A 20,116-nucleotide genomic window follows, 5' to 3' on the forward strand; every position below is an offset into this window, starting at 1 on the left:
GTAGTTGTAAATACAGATGACATTCTTCCCCCTGAATACATCATCTTATATTTGCTCACACTAAAAGTTTAGAAGATGTTCCTGTAATTATACAAAGAGATGCACTCCAAGCACTATATGTAAATTAAAATGGAAGTCTAAAAAATGTTTTAGTAACCCACAGAAAGATAGGAAAAATAAAACAGAAAACAAGGAACAGGAAACAAAAAACAAAATGGAAGACTTAAGCTCTAACATATCAACAATTACACTAAATAAAAAAGCCCAAATTCACCAATTAAACAGAAATTGACAGTGGATTAAAAAAAAAAAAAAAGACCCAACTATATGCTGTCTACAACAAACTAACATACAATGTGGATGTAGCTTACTCTTAAAGATAGGAAGATAATAATGGTTTGAGATAAAGTTCTAAAAGATAGTGAATAGATTATTAATGATGCCCAAAAGAGGCTAACAGGCTGACTCATTAGGGGGAGAGCAAGTGGGAGTAAGGAGTAAGATGTATATGAACTTATATGTGACAGACTGACTTGATTTGTAAACGTTCACTTGAAGCTCAATAAAAGTTAATAAAAAAAAAAAAAAAAAGAAGCTAACAATTTAGAGGAAGTCAGCTTTGCTATTCCTAATTATACCAGGAACTATTTGGGGTGGGGGTGCGGGGGGGTGAAGAAATGCAAAATGCAAATATCCCAGAGTTACCCGGTAATTTTTCTCTAAGTTTGTCTTTTCATTATAGTTAAGTCTTAATGTGAACATAAAAGACAAATAGTATAATTTGGTTTCTAGAAAGATAGGAGTCACATGTTAATTTTCTAAAGACTTGACACATTTCTAGAAGAGCATCTAATTGCATAAAGCAAGTACCTGGGTACTGTACTTGTGTTAAAAAACCATATCTCTTTTCTTCATGCCTGTTCTCAAGCAGTTGAATGCTGCTGGAGGAAAACCACACAACTGGGTCAAGTGGTTTAACTTTAAACTCATGATCACAAACCTCAAATCGGTACCCAATGCCAAGGCAGTCCTGCTAGGTTTACACAGTAAACTTGCTTTCCCTCTCCCCTGCACTGGCAAGCCTCTTCACTTTTGTCACCTTATTATCATGGTAAAAGCATCCTTGTTCCTATCCAAGGTCAATCCTCTTCAGGTGCTATGAACCCTGTTTGCTCATATCTTTCATGGATTTCACTCCTACTGTCAAATCTTCTCTTTTCTGCATCACCCATCACCATCACCCTCTCCACAGCACACAATCACACTCTAGAACTCTACTATCTATTAAAGCATTCTCTCCCTTGGCCCATGTCCTTCTACAGTTATCCCCAAATTTCTCTGTTCCCTTTGACAAAAAAACTTGTCTTAAGTTGCTTATATGTGCTGTCTCTATTTCTTCACTTTCCCATTCACTTTTCAACCCACTTTAGTCAGGTCCACCTTCCAATTTACCAAAGCTAATCTAGCCAAGGCCATCAATATCCTCCAGTGACCTCCAAAGTGACCAATTCATTAGCCATATCTCTGGCCCAAGTTTACCAGACCTCTCAGTAACACTAAACACAACTGACCATTCCTCTCCTTCCTGAAACCCTCTCTGCCTTTGGATTCCACAACTCAACACTATCATGGATTTCCTTCTACCTTCCTGGTTGATCACTCTGTGTCCTCCATTAACCTATCTCTAAATACTGGAGTGCCCGAGATGATCTTGAAGTCAGAGACCAGAAATTGACAGCTCAGATGTGTGCTTTAATATCATGTAGTTTAAAAACATCTACTTTAGTTGTTTGCCATCGATCTGATTACAATTCATAGCACCCTACAGGACAGGGCAGAACTGCCCCAAAGGGTTTTCTAGGTGAAGTCTTTACTGGAGAGGCCAGGTCTTTTCTGCTGCAGAGCAGCTGGCAGTTCCGGTAGCAGCCCAGAGCTTAACCAATGCACCACCATGACCATCTGAAAACCTGGAGAATTATATTTAAAAAACCATATGCCTGGGTCTCTTGAAAGAAACCAGAGGACTTGTCAATACTGGGCCGGCATTATCATAACGGAACAATCGACTGAGTGGAGCAAATGCTGCCCCCTTGACGCTGAGTCCATTTGTTATCCGTGATATCTAGGTAAGGGGGTTGACAATACAGTCCTGAGTCAGATTCTCAGAAGCACTAAAGGGATCTTCTCACGAAGACACCGGAACACCTTCCAGGCAGTCCTCAGTCAACATTTTCGCTGGCCGCTTAAGGTCCACAAGTGCAAGCTGGGGAAAGGGGAGGCGGCCACACTATTCAGTGCTGAAGGACTCCGCCCACAGACAACTTAGAAGCTCATAGGCAAAGACAGAAATCCACGTTTTAAAATACAAAATTACACTGCACCGAATACACAAAATATCCTTTCAGCAAAAGACGGACCGCTCTGGTCTTGTAAAATCCTCAAGTCTGGTCTTAAGCTGGCCTCTCTGGGCTGAGGTGGGCTGTGGGTCACCGAGTGGAGGTCTTCACCCTCCTCTCTCGCACCTGGTTTCAGGAGGCCCTCCTCTAGGGCGGAAAAAGTAAACCAAATGTCGCTGGGCAAGGACAGCCCTCCTTCGCCGTTTTCAGGTGCTGGATCCAGGCTGGGGAGATGGGAGCGCGCTGGGACAAGCTGAGCCTTTCTCCGTGGCAGCCCACGACACGGCGTTCGGAGGCCGGGTTCGGCCCGGCTAGGCGGGGACTGGGGCGGGGCTGGGCCCAGGAGCCGCCTCAGCCTCACGGTTCGGCCTCGCGCGCGCTTCCTACAGCTTTCCCTTCCCCGCCCCCGCAAATCTCCCGGGGTTCCGGGTGCTGGAGGCTGCAGCCAGGAAACCAGGTCAAGAGCGCCGGGGACCCGGGACAGCCCAAAAGTTGCGGCCTGGGCCCCAAAAAGCCCCGCCCAGCAGGACCCGGATGGCACGACGCCCACAGGGCCCACGCGTGACGGGCGAGGGCGCGGGAGGGCGCGTGCGGCGTGACGCGACTCCGGGCGCGTCCCGTGACGCCATCGCGCCGGGTTTTGAAAGTTGGCGCCCGGGGCCGCCTCCCATGCTGCCCCGCGCCAACCCCTCCCCTCACCTTTCCTCCCCCGCCTTCCCCTCGCCGCCCGGCCGGCCCCCCCACCCGTCCCTTCCCTTATCAGCACCCGCGGCCCCGGCAGCGCCGACGCAGGCGCACTTCACCGCGCCGCCGCCATTTTGTGTCCGAGCCTGTGGAGCGATTAAACCGTGCGCGGAGCTGCTTCTTTGGCGGCAGCGACGGTGGCGGTGGCCGGTGCAGACGCGCGGAGCTGGCCGGGGACGCCGGGTGGCCGGAGCGGGGGAGCGGCGGCGGAGCGGGCGCCGCGGGGGGTGTGGCGCGGAGGTAAGGGGGCCCGGGGTGGAGGAGGTTTCGCGGGCCGCCTCTAGGTGTCACGATGGGGCCGCTCCGGTCGGCGCTGGCTGCAGCCCGGCGCCAGCGCCGCCGCCGGGGGGTGTTTGTCTCCCTCTACCGTCCCTGCTGCGGCGCGGCCGCCGCCATTGCCCGTCGCCGCGGCCCGGCCTGCCCCCCCTCGCCCGCCCGCTGGGCCTCCCTCCTGGCGGCGCGATAGGCCTCGGGCGGTGGCGGCGACCGAGGCCCGCGCGCCCGGCGACTCCATTTTCCTTCCTTTGTCTCTGCCCTCGAGGCCGGCTCTTGGCCCGGCCGATTGCCCGGCCGCGGCCCGCCCTGTGTCCTCCGCCCCTCCCGCGACGGGTGGCCCCAACCGAGAAGCGACCTCTTCGCCCTGGCTTCCGCAACCGCCTCGCCCAAGGGTCCGGACCGCTACCACCATGCGCGCAGTCGGATCTCCGTCCAGTATGGGTGTCAGACCCTGGCCGACGCGTTCCGGGTTGCCCATCCTTCCGCCCGCCGGGTCCCCGGAGCCTACCGGGCCGCCTGTGTGCGTCCCCCGCCGCTTGGCTGCTGGGCGGTCGCTCCCAGTCTGCACGCCGTCGCCGCTTGTCTCCGTCTCCGCCGAGTGGCGCAGGCGGCGCTGCTGCGGCTGCGAGCAGAGGGGCCCCAGCGCTGCCGAGAGCTCCCTCTGCAAGGCTGGCTGAGCTGCTCGCGCCTCAACGCCGCCTGAGCGGGCGGGGGGACGCGCGCTCGCCGCCCCCGCTGGGCCCCGCTGAGCCCCCAAACTCGCGCCGGGGCTCCTCGCGCGACTCAGCGGGTGCGGCCCCATGGTGGCTGGAAAAGACGCGCGCGAGTTCCGCACCAAATAGCTCCTTAGAGTGATAGCAGCCTGACTTTGTGCGCTAAGAGATCTCAAAGGGATTGGAACTTAATTTCACTCTGATCTCAAGTGACAGTGACAAATTCCTGAATTCGCGAGTACGGGCTAAGTTCAAGCAACCCCTAAGTTTGGCTCCCGCTTTAAAATGTCTTGATGTTAATTTACTGTACACCACTTAGTACCTGATGCTCTAGGGCTGGGCGAAAGCAGTTCTGTCCTGGGATTGTGCAACTCGATCTAAAGCGCCAGTAGAGCAGAATGAATTTATTCTTGACTGGACTGGTAATTTGCCCATACGCTGAAATATGAGGGTTGATGTTGTAATTGAATCCTGGGTCACTCGGTGCAGATGGTTTATAAATATCTATGCCTGTTAGTAGTTAACTTCTTGTAGGTCTGAGATCGGCATTAAGTAAACATACACATATATGTGTTTTCATGCTTGCTTTGAGTTTAGATCAATTAGGAAAGCTAAAATTCCGCGTCCCTGTGGGCGGAAAAAGAAATTCAACAGGGCATGTATTTAAACTTACTTTGTTTTTAAGTCTTGCATCTTTCAAAACTTCCTGTTGAACAACCTATGTTTTCTCTTTTTGCGTTTTTTTTTTATTTTAGTAACTTACTATAGTGCTGTGCAGCAGCTGATGTATTAACTTGGGTGACTTTGGAGAGAAGAAAGTCTAGATTAACTTTTTTTTATTAGGAAGAAAAACTGTTAAGCTTATGAGGAAATTAAAACAGGCCGGTGCTAAACAAATTCATTGGGTCCACTGTATGTAATCTTAATCTGTAGGTTTTGCAGCAGTCTGCCTCTGTAGAAGAGTATTTCAGCATCTCTTTTTACAACCATAGAAAATGGTCCTGCCTCTCAATAAAATCAACGCTAAGTAACTACGTGCCAGTAATTTTGGTGGAGTGTTGGACTCGGGAATAGAACCACCTCTAATTGTCTAATGTCTTAATCCATTTGTACAATTTTTTGTGTTTTATGGTTCTCGGTTTTATTTTTCTTTTGAAACTGTGAGGGCCTATGGCTTATTTTATTAAAATGAGCTCTGCATATGGGTAAAAAAAAATTAAAATCCACAAAGTCTTTAGTTGACCCAGGAGTAAAGCATTCCTAGATTAGCGTTCTGCTCCACCGCGCAGACCACACTTGGCTCCTCTCTTCGGTTGTCCCGTGTGCAGTCATCGTCTTCCTGATCTTACACATTTATACTGTCTTAATGGTGTAAATGGTATAAACCATGCACCTTGTCCACACAGTTGTCATCCTTTGAGATTCTTGATGCTCTGTTTTTATTGGAAAACTAAATCTACAGAGAGAATAAATTGAGAATATGAGGTAACCCAAAGGAATTTACTATTTAAATCAGTAGTATGAGGAAGGTTACAACAGGAATGTCTGCCTATGTAAAAAAATATTGCTTACTTAAGAGCAGTTGTAAAAGTTACCCATAGGAATCCATTTAACCTACATAAGAAAACTTAGGACCTGTAAAAGTTACCCTTAAGGGCCATCCAAATTCTAAGAATTGAGTGTTCAGTTTTTGTTTTAAAGGACATACAAAAATGAGGGTATCCACCTGGGACTTCTCTCATGGTTTGGGGAGTTCCTTGGGTGTGGCAGAGGCCACCTGTGGCTGACTGGGGCCCTAGGGAGGAGTGCTGTGGCAGAGCTTTGGACAGAAATGCCTGCTGGCAGAAAGTCACCACAAGAGCAAGGTTTCTTTCTTCAGGAATGCTGCTGGCATTGAAGCCAATCTACATCAAGTTCGTTACTTAATAGCTGCATCTCATTTTTTAAAAATCAGAAATGTAACTTGGCCATTTTTCTACCTTATTTATTTTGGGTTCAAGTGACTTCAGACTGTTTTGCCAAAAATTAAATCTCTTTTCAAACAACTAAGATTTGTCACAGTTTAAGACATTGAAAAAGAATATACAGGTTTAGAAAGAACAATAATGGTAAATAACGTATAACTTGAAGACCATGGTTCTCAATTGAATGTGTAACTTTGTATACCGTATTTTTTTTTTTTTTTTTGAGAATATTACTTTACCCATTGCAGTTGAGTGGATTCCGACTCATAAGCAACCCTATATAATAAGAGTAGAACTGCCCCGTTAGTTTTCCTAGTCTGTAATCTTTATGGGAGCGGATCACCAGGTCTTTTCTTCTGCGAGAACATGGTGGGTTCAAGCTGCTGACTTTTCGGTTAGCAGCCACTGCGCCACCAGGGCTCCACATTACTTTAAAGCAAAAACCAAACCCACTGCTGCTATGTTTCCAACTCATAACGACCCCATAGGACAGAGTAGAACTGCTCCATAGAGTTTCCAAGGTTGTAATCCTCACAGAAGCAGACTGCTACATCTTTCTCCCACAGAGCAGCTGATGGGTTTGAACTGCCAACCTATGCTTAGCAGCCAAGTGCTTTAACCAACCAGAGCCCTCTTCATATTACTTTCCCAAAAAAAACTCAAACCCATTGCCATCGAGTCAATTCGGGCTCATAGCTCCCGTATAGACAGATATTTAGTTACCCCTAAACTTTCTTTAGTCACCATCTTCAGACCTTCCCTGGTAGTATCTTTGTGCGTTTTGTCAGTGACGTAGTATGTGAGTGCAAAAGTTTGGTTTTGCTAATAGATTGCTAGCTTACAGCCCAAGCGTGGCAATATATTTTCCTCAGTTGAGCCTCATTTTTGGTCACTGTTAGAATTTTCAGGAGCATAAAATACCATTCTCAGGAAACCCTGGTGGCATAGTGGTTCAGTGCTACAGCTGCTAACCAAAAGGTCATCAGTTCGAATCCACCAGGCAGTTCTTGAAAACTCTGTGGGGCAGTTCTGCTCTGTCCCATAAGGTTGCTACAAGTCAGAATCAACTCAACGGCAAAATTTTGTTGTTTTTTTTTTTTTGGTAGAGACATGCTAGTGACAATATATGGAGTCTAGTACCAAAATGCTTCTTGGGCTGAACACACTGATCTTCTCTTTGTATTGCTATAAATTGCCTCTCAAGCAATTGCCTCTCAGTCAACAAAAGAGGGGACTTTTTTGTTTTAACTTCATCTTAGTATTGCATCAATTTAGTTCTATGCGCTTTACTTAATTATGAAAGGGATTCCCTCAGAGATGTTCCTCATATGCCAAATTCTTTGGAAGTTCTTAATTCAAATTTATCTTTTTTATTTAACTTGAGATTTTTCTTTTCCCCTACAGAGGTAAGTTTCACTCTACCATTGCTTGAATCTTGACAATTCATTTCTTTGTATTTTAGAGAGAAAAAAATGTCAGCTAACTAGGTGTTCCCTTATTTGACTAAAAATATGTATTTCATTGCTGTATTTCTAAGATTTTCAGACGTTTGTGAAAGCTTCCCCCTTTAGGTTATCTTATTAAACTGAAAAGTGCGGGCCTTACTTATGGTATGCTGCCTTTTTAAATCACTAAGACCACTAGTTGCTGAAGATAAGGAAATAAACTGTTAAAGAACTGTCACTGCATCTATAAGAATTCCCTTTTTTTTTGGTAGTTTGAATGTATATCCATGTGCTATTAAGGTTACAATGGGGTACTCCTTTGATAGTCACAAATCTTCAGTCCTTTATTCTGCAAATGTCTAAAAAAAATGAAGTGAACATTTTGTTACTTGATGGAACTTTATGGATTGGCTCAATTAGTTACTGATGTTATAACAGATACATTGTTTCTTTCCCAATTTGATCAGTCTTCAGTTTGCCCTCATTTTGCTTCTCCTACTATATATGGATTTATATATTTAGTGGTTCATAAAATGATCTGTGCTTCACTGAGCTTCTGGTAAGGGTGAGAGAAAATTTTGGAAATGGATAGTGGTGATAGTTGTACAACATGATGAATGTAACTAATGTCACTGAATTGTACGTATAAAAAATGTTGAAGTGGAAACGTCTTATAGTATATATGCTTACCACAGTTAAGAAAAAAAAAGACACTTTAAAGAGAAAAAAATGATTTGCACTTCTATTTTAGAATGATCACGAATCTGGGGCCAAAGAACAAGATGCGCTAGTCAGCAGGTTGCTGACCAGGGGCTGAGAGCTGTGTTCTTACCCTCCTCAAACAGACTTTGCAGCCACGGAGAGGTAAATGCTATTTCCATTTCTTTGTCTTAAAAATGAAAGGACCATTATTCTGTTAAAGTTGGGAGGCTTTGCTAGATAATTCTTGGGTATAGGAGACACAGGATGGCAGGTGATTGAGAGCTTTAGAGTGAGAGAGTTCTTGATTTGAAACTCAGCACTGTCATGTACTAATGGGGTGACGTTGGGCAAGTTACTTAATCTCTCTATTCCAACATCTCTCATTTGTGAGAAAACAATATTACCAGTCTCAGGCTATTATTAGGGTTAATGAGAATGTGTTAAAACATTTAGTACCGTCCTGAGCACGTACATAGAAGATCTCAGGAAGTCATGGCTCCTTTATAAACTCTTAGAATGTGTATTTTGACTATTGGCACATGACCTCAAAAGTCCATGGCCTGTGGCAGTTGTAATTTTGATGAGGAACAGATGAAATCCTGTTCTTGAGGAAGCTAGTATCCTGGATAAAAATTGTCTTAATTTGAGTTAGCCTAGGTGATAACCCGTGTTTGCGTCAGAATCTGACAGTCATTTTCGGAAATTTTTTTAAAGCGTTTGAAAGGATCACTTAAACTTTTTAGTTTACTTTAGCCTACACTTTCTGCTGTACAATCTAATGGACATGATAGGGAACTCAAAACAGGCCGCTCATAAATGTCGGGGTCTGCTATAATCTTACTGGGCTTTGGGTTCTTGTAAACAGTGAGAGAGGGGTCTGGTGTAAAAATGATTATCTCTTCTCATGGTACCAGAGAGCATATCTTTTTTATAATTTAATTGCACTTATGTGATGGTAACAAGGATTATAGAGGTGGGAATTACAAATGCTGAGCTTAGATAAGCTTACGTGAATGAATCGTAAGGGACTACTAAGATTTTTCTTACAAACTTCCTGGAGCAAATAGAGGAAGATGGAAATGGAGTGCAAACTCTACTATTGTCCAAACCTCTGTTTTCTAAAATGGACAGCTTGGTGCCTCGCTAGGCGGAAGGGACAAGGTCTGTGCGTTAGTATTCTGTCGCCCCAGAAATAACTTGTGCCCTGAAGATTCTTGCAGGAGTGTTGATACAAGTGCGTAATAATAAGCTGCTGAAAAGAGAAATAATACTGATTTGAAAAGCTACTGAGAAAGGTAGCCTTAATTGTTTAGGGAATGGGATCATAGAAACATGTTGGTCGCTTTGAAGTGTTATAGCTAGCTTAATTTTTTAGATCCCTGTTTCTGAAACTGGGATATGAATACTCTTAGGGTACAAGGTGTTATAATTCCGGGGTACTTGAAGCCACAAGATAAACATGATCCATCTTCTTGGAGCTTCAGTTATGCTCAGTGAGGGGGCGGTGAGTTAAATATTTAACCGGTAAGTAATTTAAAGTATTTTTATATTGAAACAAATGTATATTTTTGGAATAGCATGTAAACTTTGACTGCGATAACACACGTCTTCAACGAAATGGGGCATGAGTGCTTGGGCTGGAAAGTGGTCTTTAAATAGGTGTTTCAGTGGAAACATTTGAGAGGTGATATATTTGAGCCATAGAGCAGCTCTACCGTCCAGCCCCTTACTTTATCTCCTGCCTACCGTGGAATATGGACATTAGATTGTATTAAAGGGACTTGCTTGCATGCATGGTCCTCCATATGCCTCACATGGGCAAGAGCTTAGGTCAGATTGGTAGACAGTTTTAGATGACTGGACCAAGTCATAGAAATACTGTCATCAGGCCCATTCCAATGAATTATAATTTAAGAGAAAAGAGGAAGCAGTGATCAAAATCATAGGTCTAAAACTGTAAATCCATTGAAATAGAATTTTGGAAGTGTCTTAGTAACCCAAGCAGAATTAAAAATTCATACCGTGAGTCCCTGCGACACCCTTACTCTGACCTGCTGGCTATAAATTTGGAGTTTTCCCACTACCCGTTCAGGATTCCAGACATTTAGAATGCCTCAGTAACTCTAGCAGAATTAAAATTTATATTGATTTTTCCAGTTGCCCCCTCATCCCCTCCAACTCAGAGTTGTCATAAAATGGCCAATCCCAAAGATAATCCTGCAAAAGCAACTCTTCTTTTAAAAAAACAACAACAACAACAAAAAAAAAACCCTTCTGAACTGTTTTGTGTATTTTATAATTACTGTTTTGTTACTAATATACTGTTCTTTTTTATTTCTTAATGTAAAGTGACTCTTACGTTTTCTATATTGATAATGCCTGAACTTTGAATCCAAGTTTTGTATTTGAACCTATTTGGTTCTAAATATCCTGAAGCCTGACTATCTCTGAAATGATGAGAATTGGATCAACCCAGATGTGTCTGTGCTGTATCTGCAATATCTGTGGAACACTTGTAATGTGCCCATTCCGTATTTTGAACACTTGCCTTTCTATTATGTGCCAAACGAGAAACAAACCTATTGCAGTCAGGTCGATTCTGACTCAAAGCAACCCTATAGGACAGAGTAGAACTGCCCCATGGGGTTTCCAAGGAGTGGCTGGTAGATTTGAACTGCTGACTTTTTGGTTAGCAGGCAAGCTCTTAACCACTGCGCCACCAGGGCTCCAGGTACTACATTAATGTTCGGGTTTCAAAATGAGTAGGAAGAGGATGCTTCTCCTGAGGCTCTTGAGTGTGATAAGTGTTACTACTGCTCTGATAGAAGAGTGTTCAGGGTGCAGGGAGGGTTGGTCAGTTGGAGTAGCTGAGGCATTGGGAGAGGCTTTCTAGAGAAGAACTTGATCTAGGTGTAACAGGACATACTAAAGAAGCATAAAACGCGAATTTGATTTTGATCCTATTAAGGGAGTGCAGTGCTATCAGTTCAAATCCCAGTTCTCTGCTCCTTCTGTTCTGACAGCAGCTGCACATGCAGCACTTCTTCCTCTGACCCTAACCACATGGAGGTACGTCAGCTCCTACAAGCTAAGGGGCACAGTCCTCCAGACTGCTAAGTCTGCTGAAGACTTCAGCTGCCAGCCACAAGCTTGGGAGTCCCCATGACACCCTCGCTTCTGACCTGTGGGTACAAATCTGGAGCGCTCTTTCTACCCTGTCAGAATACCAGCCATAAGCTCATAAGTTCCTAGCTCTCTCAGTTCTGGCTTGCTGTCTCCTACTACTCCCTCGGGTTTGATAATTTGCTAGAATGACTCATGGAACTCAGGAAAGCACTAATGTACAATTATTATTACAGCAAAAAGGATACAGCTCACAACCAGTTTCCCAACATGGAGCTTTCGTGTCCCAGAAAGGGTTGTGCTACTCTCCCGCATGGATGGATGTCTTTCACTAACCAGAAAGCCCATGGAGCTTCCATTCCAGAGCCTTTATTGCGGCCTCATTATATAGGCACAGTCGCTTGCGTCATGCCCATCCACCCCCTGCCTCCTCCTTGAGGTTGGCTGATGTTGTGAGGTGATCTCTTTGTCCTGGCTAGCCCCCTCTGAGTCACTTCACTAGCATAAATCTTCAGGTGTGGTGTGGCGGCCTTGTCAAAGACATTTCCATCACTGGGGGATTTCCAGGGTTTTAGATGTACCTCTCGGGAACCAAGGACAAAGACTAAATTATTTCATAAAGCTAACTTCATAGGGAGGAAGGCCTAGCTGTGCAGCTTAATAGCTGTATGGCCACAGGTGTGACTTCCTCAGGTCTGCCTTTTCTCATTTGTAAAATGACATATCTACCTTGTTGTAGACTGTTACTTTCTTGGTGCTGTTCTAACAGAAATAATCACAAGCGGGTAGCTTTAATGAACAGGATGTATGTTCTCACCATTTAGAGGGCTAAAAGTCCGAATTCAGGGCACCAGCTCTATGGGAAGGCTGTCTATTGGCTGTGAGAGAAAATCCTTGTCTCAGCTTCTAGAGCCCCTCGCTCCTGGGTTCCTTGGTGATCTCCACATGACATCTTTTTTTCCTCTGTTTGTGTTGTGTTGCTTCTATGCCTAATCTGCTCTTTTTATATCTCAGAAGTGATTAGGTTTGAGACATATCCTACACTGATACAGCCTTATTAACCTAACAAAACCCCTAGCAAATGAATATATCCACTGGTTTAGGATTCCAGCACGTTTTTGGGAAGCACAAATTTGTAGCATTATATAGGCTATGACAAGTATTTTTGCCCTCAAGTATTGTTGGGGGGAAAACATATACTGTATATATAAATAGTTTTTATATACACGTAAACGGTAATGTGCTATGTAGAAGTGAAGTGATGGCCTTTAGACACAGCTTAGCAGTTGGTGGTCATTGTATATATTTTCGTTAAACTGAATAGTAATGACCGCTAAAAACCAAACTGAACTCACTGCCATCGAGTCGATTCTGACTCATAGCAACCCTATAGGACAGGGTAGAACTTAGCCCCGTAGAGTTTCCAAGGAGCGCCTGGTGGATTCAAACTGCCAGCCTTTTGGTTAGCAGCCAAACTCTTAACCACTAAACCACCAGTGTTTCCTGGTGACCACTAGAAAGTAAAAAGCTAAATGAGTACACATTTTTGGGTACATGTACTATTGTATCCATAGGATAAATTCTTAGTAATTGAGTTGCTTATGCATTCCTAGAAGAGGAAATGGCATGTACAAAGGCCCAGAGGCAGTAAAGAAGCCTGGATCGTTCTGGTACGGAAAGCAGTTCAGTGTGATGAGAGCAGAATGTATGAGACAGGACACAGATCTGCTGATAGGGCCCTGCAGGACCCTGTAGGACATGGGGCTTAAGCCTAAGAGTTTGCAGCATGGGAGGCTTCAGGAGGGAAGTCTCTTTGCTGATAATTGATTTACATTTTAGAAGCCTCTGACAACTGTGAAAAACCAGGAGGGCATATTGAAGCAGGGAGGCTAGTTAGACCATTGCCTTGGTCCAGGCGAGATTTAACGCTGGCTTCAAGTAGGATTTTTTCAAATTGGATAGAGGATCTCACCAAGATTGCTGTTCCAGCCTAGTTTTTTATAACCTTTCTTCGTGTTAAACGTTACGAACTTTTTCCTCTTAGATAGCCTATGTTACTTACATAATAACTGACAGAACTACCCAGTTTCTTATTGCTGGATGTTCATTGGTGCATGCACGTGCTCCCTTGTGTGTGCTTAGTTTTCTAATCTTACTTTGGGGATTACAGTCCCTTATTTTGGCCCTAACTTATACTTGATCTCTTCCCCTATTCTTGGCTTTGAGTCAGAGTCAGGTTAATTGAAATTTGAGTGCATGGATTTTGAGAAGTCTGTTTTAGGCACTCAGAAACCTTTTTTATCTTGTTATTGATTGTGTTCTGAATGGTACATATTTGTATCTAGATAGTTTAGCTAATGGCTAAGTAGATTATCCTGTTAAGTATATAGCTATAAATGCTTTAAGGATTTTTCACACTGAAATTAAATCCCTTATTTTGAAAAAGGCAGATGATACACTAGTTTCCCAACAAGGAAGGAGGAAGTAGAGTCCTAAAATACCCTAGATTGGTGAGGGTTTTTGAAGTATTAAAGCAAGTATCTCGATTCTGTGTGTGTGACAGGGAGGGAGGAAAATGTACAAATGGATGGTTACACCCTGACTTTGAGCAGCTTTTCTAGTTTGAAGTATATCCTAATGGAGTGAGGAAAGGGCCAGTCTAGTAGATTGTATCTTCTGTTTGTGGCATTTTTGCCTAAGATAGGGACTCTTCTTTAAATTCTTTGGACTGCGGGAGTGAATGTATATCTTCATCTAAATAGGTTTCAGAGACTTGTGCCTAATTTCTGGGTTGCCTACAATGGACCTGCAAAGCCAGAGGGAACCCCCCCCCCCCGCTTTTCTCCCTACTTTTGTGCAGCCTCACTTTGTGTGGTTGTTAACTTTTCCTGCCTTGTTTACGCAGGACTTTTTCATAATCTTTAGATAATCTCTCTGTGATAGGAATGGACCATCCTGGGAGGCCACTGTTGGTTACCATCTCTATTTCTAGTGTAACCCAGATGAACCACTGAAAGTTATAAATTATTTCAATTCATTACTTTTTATTTGTTTAAATAAACTCTAGTATATCATAAAGCAAGGTTCGAGATTTTAGAGTCACAGAGATATGAATAGTATTATCCTATAAAAAAAATTTTTTTTTTTTTATTATATAATGCTAGGGGATACCCTAGTTCTTTTAAGTATTTCTCATGTTTCTGTTTTGCTTGTATCTTATGATTTTCTATCCCTGTTTAAATTTTTCATTTAAGTATATGTTGAGACTATAATAGTGACTCTTGGTTTCACCTTTGGAATAAATTTTTTTATTTTTTTTCTTCTTTCTGTTCTCTTGTCAGACAGGATCTTGGTCTCTTCCCGTCTCCTTGTGTGCAGCTCAGCAGCAATGGTTTTGGTTTTTTCGTATACATGTATGGTGGTGCAGTGGTTAAAGTGCTCAGCTGCTAACCAAAAGGTTGGTTCGAACCCACCAGCCCCTCCATGGGAGAAAGATGTGGTAGTCTGTTTCCATAAAGACTGCAGCCTTGGAAACCCTATGGAGCAGTTCTACTCCGTCCTGTAGGGCCGCTGTGACACAAAATCGACTCAGTGGCAGCAGGTTTTGCATACATGTATCAGTAGCCCTGGTGGTGCAGTGGTTAAGCACTCAGCCGCTAACCAAAAGGTTGGTTTGAACCCTCCGTTGGGAGGAAGACCTGGCAGTACGCTTCTGTAGAGATTAAAAAATTTAGAGCCCTGGAAACCCTATGGTGCAGTTCTGCCCTGTCCCATAGGGTCACTATGAGTCACAGTCAACTCAGTGGCAACAGGTTATACATGTATATCCTTTTTCTACTTTTCAGATTTCTTTTGCACTTTCTATTGAATAACTTTTTACCTGTTTTCCATATTTTATGCTACCATACTATTTTCTCAGTGAGAATGTCTTTTTTTTTTTTTTTTACTATTTCTTGATCGTTGTTCAGAGACACTGTATTGTCACTTATTGCTTTTAGTAAGCTATTTGCAGGTTGTTGCCATCGAGTCGATTCCAACTCATAGTGACCCTATAGGACAGAGTAGAACTGCCCTGTAGGGTTTCCAAGGAGCAGCTGGTGGATTCAAACTACCAGCCTTTTGGTTAGCAGCCAAGCTCTTAACCACTGTGCCACCAGGGCTCCTTTGGTGCAGGTATGCATTGGTAAGTTGTTGACCTTATAGGAAACATCCTTTACTAAATAAAACCAGTCTTGGTTCTTGTTAACAAGTAGCCTTTGTGAGTGTTAGGTTATAGGGGTGATAGGAGAGCAGTGGCTATCAGTAGTCTCATTAGTCACTGAGACACAGAACAAAACCATTAGCTGACCCTGTCATATATGTCTGTTTCTCTTTTTTTCCTTTGTCCCATCCGTCATGCCTTGAGCTTGTTTATACCACCTAAAGAGGTCTTCTAATGTTGGTGGATAGAGTGAAACTTCAATTCCCCTACTTTTTCATTGAGTCGTATATTCTGTTATTGCTTGTATGGGAATCCTGTCTGTTTTGATGGAGGTTTCATAGATTTGTTATCTTGAAGAATGAACAAAATCTCCTCACAGTAGGAAACTGGGTATTTGAGTAGTTTGGATTTATGTAGACTGTATTTAGGGTAAATAACTACAGTATTTTATTTTGGGTCATTTCCTAACCCTGGTCTGCAGCGCTTTTATATCAGAATCACCTGGGAACCTTTTGAAAGCTGTGCTTCACCCTAGACCTACTGAATCAGAATCTCTGGGTAACTTTTTTTTTTTTTCTCCCCCCCCTCTCGTTTCCCTAACTCATCAGGTGATTCTGATACAGTGCTCATCAGGTTTGAGAACCAGCGCACAGATAGAGCTTACCCAAAAATCCATGGAAGTACCTGTTAGGTGTTTTGTTAATCTTACGGGGTGTGTGTGTGAGATTTATTCCTGTTTAATAGTATACTTATTTATTCAAGACAGGAGACTTGCCATTAGATAACCCTCAGCCTTTCTCATATTCCGACTATGAAAGACTGTAGGACTGCTCTAAAGTAATTGTAACTGCGAGCTACTTTCAGGGAGCACAGGAGAACAGGGAAAAGTGGGGCATTAGGTCACTGTATGCCAGCGAAAGTACCATTCTGGCTGTAGAACATGCTTGGAGGCAGCCTCCAGTCAGTACTGTGACACCAGAGTGTTGACTTCCAGATAAGCCTTGTCTTCCTTTTCATCTATAAATGTTCAGTAGATGAAATAAACAGACTACCCTTAATGAGAAGCTAGAACATGGCCTCTGAAACCAGATCACAGTAATAAATTGGAGAAAGTTTAGCTCAGCTCCACTTGGTTACATTGAGTTTCTTCTGCACAGAACTAATTCCATACATAATTAAATTTTTCCCATCTATTGTTCCCCCTACTATAGGGTCGCTGTGAGTCAGAATTGACTCTCCTGCAACAGGTTTCAGCTGTTGTTTGCCTGGCAAGATCTATCTTATCCTTTAAGATGTAGTTTTAGTAGTTTCTCTTCTTGAAGCCCTTCTTTACTTGGCCCACCTAAGCTATCCTCTGTGCAGGGGTGGTGGGAAGTACATTAACCCCTACAGGACCCATCAAACCCTACATTCCCTGTTGTCTCCTGCCAGACAAGGAGAGCCCTGAGAACTGAGCCATATGCAAAAGACAACCTTATATGGGAGTCAGCACTCTTTGTCACAGTATTGATTGGGGGCTGCCTTCTGAGCACACGCTGTCTCTCTGCATTTCCAGCCCAAAAGACACTTTCACTGGCTTAAAACAACCTAACACCCCACTTTCCCCATGGACTTTTTTTTATTGTGCTTTAGGTGAAAGTTTACAGCTCAAGTTAATTTCTTATTCAAAATTTATACACATACTGTTTTGTGACATTGGTTGCAGTCCCCACAATGTGACAGGATGTTCTTTTCCACCCCTGCTTCCCTGTGTCCAGTTTCTGTGCCCTCTTGCCTTGTCCTGGTTTTGAATAGGAGCTACCCATTTGATCTCGTGTATTTGATTGAACTAAGAAACATGTTCCTCATGTGTTATTTTTTGTTTTATAGGCCTGTCTACGTCTGAAAAGTAGGCTTCACAAATGTTTTCAGTTCTGGGTTAGCAGAGTGTCCGGGGGCCGTAGTTTCAGGGGTTCTTCCAGTCTCTGTCAGACCAGTAGGTCTGATCTTTTTACATGAATTTAAATTCTCTTTTACGTTTTCCTCCTGCTCTGTCCGGGACTTTATTTCTCTCATTAACTTTAAAAAGAGCAGTTGTGTCATTATTTAGTTTTTTATTTTAAGTAGTAATTAAAGGGGCAGTTCATCTCAGTTTACTCAGCATTAGGCACTTTTTGATAAAAGGGCTGATTGGTTTAGCACTTCTACAAAAAAAACTTTCACCTCCTTCCATAGTAGTTTCACCGTTGCCATTACAAATATTTTATTAGTGTGTAATTCCTTGATCCAAAGCTTTTTAATTATGTTTTCTCAAGTAACTGTTAGGCAGGGCTTTGAACCAAGTTCATTCCAGTTTAAACCCCTGTTGAGAATATGCCCTTCAAACAAGTTACCAGGAAGTTATACATGAAAATCACCTGGGGATCTTGTTAAAATGTAAGTTCTGATTCAGTATATCTGGGGTGGAAATGCACATTCTCAGCAGGGGTTTGATAATTATTTTGACTATACCTTTTAATATTAACAAATGGAGAGAGAGGTTTTAAACAAAATACTGGAATGGTTTTAACTTTTTTAAACTTAACAGTTTTAGTTCCTTTTTAATCACTTTAAAAAAAGAAGAAGAAAAGCCCCAACTGCTCTTTTTAAAATTAATGGCAGAGGGGCACATCTAGGCCAATTGACATAATATAGCTCATAAAGTCAGTGCTCTACATCCTTCCTTGGTGAGTAGTATCTTGGGTCTTAAAAGCTTGCAAGCGGCCATCTAAGATACAACTATTGGTCTCTTCCTATCTGGAGCAAAGGAGAGTGAAGAAAACCAAAGACTCAAGGAAGCAATTAGTCGAAAGGACTAATGGCCCTCACGAACCACAGCCTCAGCTAGCCTGAGACCAGAAGAACTAGATGGTGCCTGGGTACCACTATCAACCACTCTGACCAGGATCACAATAGAGGGTCCCTGACAGAGTGGGAGACGAATGTAGAACAAAATCCAAATCCATAAAAAAGATCAGACTTACTGGTCTGATAGAGACTGGAGGAACCCACAAGACTATGGCCCTTATTCACCCTTCTAACTTGGATCGGAAGCCACTCCCAGAGATCACCTATCAGCCAAATAACAGAGAGACCTATAAAATAAACAGTAATACCAGTGAGGAAAGTGCTCTTTAGAGCAATCAACTGTACAATACCAAAAGGGCAACTCTTGCCCAAAAGCAAAGGTGAGAAAGCAGGAAGGGGCAGGAAAACCGGATGAGTGAAAATAGGGAGAGTGCTGACACATTGCGGGGATTGCAGCCAATGTCACGGACCACTTTGTGTATAAATTACTGAATAGGAAACTGATTTGCTCTGTAAACTTTCACTTAAAGCACAATAAAAAAATAATAAAGTTAACGGCAGAGAAAAGGGAAGAGAGGCATATACATGGCTGAGTAGTTGAGTGCTGCTTCAGATAAAGGCTGCGTCTTTTTCCAATTGCCATGAAATAATTGGTCACTAATGTATTTTTCTCCTTCTTGGACTAAGTCATTCTTTTCCACCTACCCCCTCTCCTTTGTTTATTGCAGCTTGCAATTTGCCTGGTACCAGTTCACAGCCCTTAATGGTTGTGATACTTTGCTTTGCTATACCTTAACCTCTCAGATAAGATGGTGATGTATATATTTTCTGGAATAGCAGATGAAATGATTATTCCCATTTGGCTTTTTAAACCTAGCTTTTGTTCTAGAAGGGTAAGTAATTTTTATTCCCTTTGTCTAGTATCCTACACCTGATAAAAGTCATTTAGCTTTTTCCTTTAGTTTTCACAAGAAACTGATTACTTATTTTTAATTCCTTTTTTCTTGTTATATGGGATTTAATGTTCCATGTAGTCAGAATGGAAAGCCTGGTGCCATAGTGGTTAAGTGCTACAGCTGCTAACCAAGAGGTCGGCAGTTCAAATCCACCAGCCACTCCTTGGAAACCCTATGGGCAGTTCTCAACTAGACAGCAGTGCGTTTGGTCTTTTGGTTTTTCTTAATAGAGTGGAAGGAGCCCTGGTGGTAACAGTGGTTAAGCGCTTGGCTGCTAACCAGAAAGGTCAGTGCTTCAAACCCACCAGACCTCCACGGGAGAAGGATGTGGCAGCCAGCTTCTGTAAAAATTTGCAGCCCTGGAAACCCTTATGGGGCAGTTCTATTCTGTCCTATAGGGTTGCTATGAGCCGGAATCAACTCAATGGCAATAGGTTTGGGGTTTGTTTATAGTCAGAATATTGTACTAGACCTTTCAGTCTCCTAGGTAAAAACATTTTTCTAATTTAAAGATCTAGAAAAGAAACCTTCAAGGTATTTACTCTCTTCTGTGCCTCTTGATGATCTCAGATGGTTCCTAGTGTGCAATCTGAAGTCTGGTTTTTAGGTGGCTTTCATGTTAGACTATTTCAGAATCACTGTGGCTTGTGGAAGCTCATGGGGACTCAGGGCTGCTATCCCTTGCCAAGAAAATATAGACAGTCATCTGACCTGCTCCAGGAAATGAGTTGGGGTTTTTAGCTATCATCAGCTATCACCACTCTACTCTT

General features: G+C 43.1%; 1 protein-coding gene across 3 annotated transcripts in view; it reads left to right on the forward strand.

Annotated features, from left to right (window-relative positions):
- Positions 1 to 3,172: 3,172 nt before the first annotated feature.
- Positions 3,173 to 20,116, forward strand: part of CTCF (CCCTC-binding factor) — a 47,346-nt gene continuing 30,402 nt past the window's right edge. Inside the window, exons 1-3 of one of the 3 annotated variants that reach the window (XM_049865058.1) lie at positions 3,173 to 3,380; positions 8,290 to 8,402; positions 9,653 to 9,764. The gene's annotated coding sequence lies outside the window, so the exon portion shown is untranslated. Of the gene's footprint in view, positions 3,381 to 4,467; positions 4,552 to 7,483; positions 8,403 to 9,652; positions 9,765 to 20,116 lie in introns of those variants that run through there. The other 2 variants (XM_049865059.1, XM_049865057.1) reach the window with 2 other exon arrangements.

This window comes from Elephas maximus, chromosome 21 (assembly GCF_024166365.1).
Source record: "Elephas maximus indicus isolate mEleMax1 chromosome 21, mEleMax1 primary haplotype, whole genome shotgun sequence".
In the NCBI taxonomy this organism is placed as follows: domain Eukaryota; kingdom Metazoa; phylum Chordata; class Mammalia; order Proboscidea; family Elephantidae; genus Elephas; species Elephas maximus.